Genomic DNA, 4,367 nt, shown 5'->3' with positions numbered 1-4,367 from the left:
AATTTAGTGTTGATAAAATTTGTAAGGAATTCATCTTGTCCACATAATAAGTTTATGATACGCTTGTTGTCTGTCTCGGACAATCACATGTTTACCAAATGGCGTCCTAGCTACGTCTCTTCGTTGTATATCAACTGACTGTTATATTTCTCTCTTGTGTCTCCCCTGATGATGTGAGTTTTACACGAATCTGCACTTGGGAACTTATCGTGTTTATTTTCCCCGTGGACTCATAAGAATATACTTGATCACGTGCAAAATTGTGATCCTTTCCAATATATATATATATATATATATATATATATATATATATGTCCTTCAGTATGTTTACTTTTGATAATGAGGGCCATAAGAACGAGCCAAACAAGTAAATTTCGTCAAAGACATCTCTCTTTTCTAAATGCTGCCTCGCAAAGATTTTCATTAATTCAAATTGAAGAAACAGACGTATTTTCTATTGTCTGGTTAGCTCAGTGGTAGAGCGTGAGTCTGATAAACTCAAGGTCGTGGGTTCGAAACCCACACCAGACATAATTTTTGTCTTTTTCTTTTTTCATTTTGTCCGCATCACATGTGTGCAACATTCAGTATGTTCGTCCAACGTTATAGTGAAGATCTTCACAATAAATTGGGGTTTTCGACCTTATCTGAAAGGGTCAGGTCCACCAAGACGTCCTTGAAATCTTCCAGAAGCTTCTGGCGATCCTCCTCCAACTGCTGGGCACATCAGAGTTAACATGGGCCGGACATCGGTTGTGGAACGACTTAATCTGCTTCCGGTAGTTAGCAGGGATGATAATGAGGGCTCTGACCTCATACCAGGTCAGTTTAGTTCCAGTCGATTGCATAGTTCCAGTCTATTGCTTAGTTCCAGTCTATTGTTTAGTTCCAGTCTATTGCAACGACAATAAAAAAGTAAAACTCATTTCTTCGTGAAAAATTGAGAGGAAAACACGAGAGGAACATGGAGTCTTACCCTGTGGTTATTTTGCCGGCAAGTCGGCAACGGTCGGTTAAGCAGTATTTTGCCGTGGTAATCTCAGTGCTTCATATAATACTAAGTGCCAGAAAATGTTCTTGGGGGCGTAGCTCAGTGGTAGAGCGCTTGCTTGGCATGCGAGAGGACCCGGGTTCAAACCCCGGCGCTTCCATTTTTGTTATTTGGGAAATTCATTTTCAGTCGTGTATATATATATATATATATATATATATATATATATATATATATATATATATATATATATATATATATATATATATCGTCCGATCAGGGAAGTTAAGCAACGTTAGGTCTGGTTAGTACTTGGATGGGTGACCGTCTGGGAACACCAGATGCTGTTATCCCTGGGGATAGGGAAGAAAGAATACTTGCCACGTATTCCCTGTGTGTCGTACAAGGCGAATAAAAGGAGAGGGAGCGCGAGACTGGAAATCCTCTCCTCTCATTTTCAATTTTCCAAAGAAAGGAACAGAGAAGGGACCAAGTGAGAATATTCCCTCAGAGGCTCAGTGTAGTGAGAGTGTAGTGAGGAAGAGCATAGTGATGATAAGGATATTGTCAAGATAGCTTGTAGTGAAGAAACGAATATAGTGAAGATCCGAATGTAGCAGAGATAAGGGTTATCAAAGAGTAAAGTTTATTCAAAATGATTATGTAGTGAAGATAAGAACTATTTTTAGTGAACATCAGGAAGTACAATGATGATGGTATGGTAGATATAACGGTGTAGTGAAGAAGAGGGTATAGTGAAGATATAATTTAGTGAAAATAAGCTAGTAGTGAAGATACACTTTAGTGAATATGAGGTTGTAGTGAACTTAACCATATTGACCTGATCCCCCAAATCCTCCAAACTACGTTCAAGGACGGATCCAAAGCCGACCGAAAAGGCTATTTCTCTGTGTATTATTAGTGGTGGTGGTGGTGTGTAGGTCTGTGTAATCATCTACTTGCACTGTATTAGGAGGGGGTTTTACACTCGTGGGGCCCCGTGTAAGTACGTTGTTTGTGTGAGCGGGTAAAATCTAAAGCCTTCCTTGAAACCAGCTTAGTCAAGATAAGGTCATATGAAGATGAGGTTGTAGTGAAGATTACAATAAGCCTTGCATAGTGAAAATAAAGGGATTAAGAAGAGGAGATGTAGTAAAGAAGATTATAGTGAACACAAAAGGATTCAAGCTAAGTGCAGGGTCGGCCTACTGGCTTGAACTTACATTTCAGGTCAAAGGCATTCGAATACATAGTATTCGAATAGTTATTTCCCTATCAGGGCGATCATAGCCTAGCGGCAGCTCTCCCACCCGTTGCACAGGGGTCCTGGGTTCGATCCTGGCTGTTGGAGGTTTGTATGTTTCATGAGAGTGCTCGTTCATAGGCACTTAGTTCGTACATATATATATATATATATATATATATATATATATATATATATATATATATATATATATATATATATATATTCCTATGAGTCCACGGAGAAAATGAAACACGATAAGTTCCCAAATGAACTTTCGTTTAATAATGGCAAGTTAGTATGAAAGATAAAGTATGAAAGACAAAGATAGTGGACAAGTGTAATGTGTTCTGTGTCCTTGATAACCATTTGGTCTGACTCATTCAGATAAGGTCCAAAACGCCAGTAGTAAAGATGTACAAAGGATAATAGAACAGTGTACGTACGTACGTAGTGTGAGTATCTTGACTGATAGAAAGTATTGAAAGCGGCAGGAAGTAGTGAGATATTGTATTGTGCTTCGCACAAGACTGGCGGGCGACTCCGTCCTTCGTGCTGTGCCACACACAGTCTGGCGATTGTCGGGATGTGTAGCCATAATGTTTGATGTTATGACCATTAGTGATACATCATGTGATGTTTACTATCACAACATCGGCTTCTTCCTCCTCCTCCAGGAGAGTGGCAATCAGGTGGCGGTTATTGTGGTAGCCCGGCATGTGCAATTGTAAGATTTCAAGCAACATTGTGAAAATGGGACACATTATAAAGACTTCCATAATTTCTCTAATTCTTCCCCAAATTCATGTGGACCTGCAACACTGAAAATGTTTAAATACCGCTGGTGCAGAGGGAGGGAGAGGGAGGCCTGGGATGAGAGTGAGGCTTTGTAGGAGAGAAAGGCTCGGGATGAGAGAGGCTGAACACAAGATGTTTGGCCGGAGAGTGAGGCTTTGAAGGAAAGAGAGGCTTGGGATGAGCATTAGGTTGTACCAGAGAGAGAGGCTTGGGATGAGGGTTGGGTTGTACCAGAGAGAGAGACCTGGGATGAAGGTTGAGTTGTACCAGAGAGAGAGGCCTGGGATGAGGATCTGGTTGTACCAGAGAGAGAGGCCTGGGATGAGGATCTGGTTGTACCAGAGAGAGAGGCCTGGGATGAGGATCTGGTTGTACCAGAGAGAGAGGCGTGGGATGAGGGTTGGGTTGTACCAGAGAGAGAGGCCTGGGATGAGGATCTGGTTGTACCAGAGAGAGAGGCTTGGGATGAGGGTTGGGTTGTACCAGAGAGAGAGGCTTGGGATGAGGGTTGGGTTGTACCAGAGAGAGAGGCCTGGGATGAGGATCTGGTTGTACCAGAGAGAGAGGCCTGGGATGAGGATCTGGTTGTACCAGAGAGAGAGGCCTGGGATGAGGGTTGGGTTGTACCAGAGAGAGAGGCTTGGGATGAGGGTTGGGTTGTACCAGAGAGAGAGGCTTGGGATGAGTGTAGGGTTGTACCAGAGAGACTGACCTGGGATGAGGGTTGGGTTGTGAAAGATGGAGTGACTTTGGATGAAAGAAGTGGTACAAGAGAGAGGCTTTAAAGGTGAGAGAGGCTTGAGATGAAGGAGTCTGAACATGAGATATGTTTGTCAGGAAAGTGAGGATGTGAAAGAGAGAGACTTTATATGAGAATGGCAGGACAGGCGTTAGAGGCTTGGGATGTGAAAAATGTTATGAATGAGAGAAGCATGGGATGAGAATGACGCTGTGAATGAGACGTAATCTTATGATAAGAGAAGCTGGACACAAGGTAGAATGAACATGAATATGTCATACATCCCATCACCAAGGACATGCATCCCTTCACTTTCTGTTATAAAGACAATAGTAAGGATAAACTTAAGCTCCAGCCTCCCGACTTACCATGACTATATCATTCCTAATGTTAAAGAATGATATCATAAAACTTACTTACTCTCACAAAGCAGGTGACATGGGTTAATCAATGTTGGTATGTTACCTGGCCAGGGAGAGATCACTGGTTGAGAAGGTAGCATGATATACCACTGCGTTATGATAAATGATTAACTGAATTATTCCACACTGGAGAGAGAGAGAGAGAGAGAGAGAGAGAGAGAGAGAGAGAGAGAG

At 42.0% G+C, this 4,367-nt stretch overlaps 1 non-coding gene across 1 annotated transcript; it reads left to right on the top strand.

Moving 5' to 3' along the window:
• Nucleotides 1–459: 459 nt before the first annotated feature.
• TRNAI-GAU (transfer RNA isoleucine (anticodon GAU)) lies at nt 460–531 on the top strand. Its single transcript has one exon. It is a non-coding gene; the product is annotated as a tRNA-Ile (tRNA).
• Nucleotides 532–4,367: the final 3,836 nt, after the last annotated feature.

This window comes from Panulirus ornatus, chromosome 9, assembly GCF_036320965.1.
Source record: "Panulirus ornatus isolate Po-2019 chromosome 9, ASM3632096v1, whole genome shotgun sequence".
NCBI lineage: Eukaryota > Metazoa > Arthropoda > Malacostraca > Decapoda > Palinuridae > Panulirus > Panulirus ornatus.
Note: the sequence above shows the minus strand (reverse complement) of the source record. Positions and strands in the feature narration are given on the sequence as shown.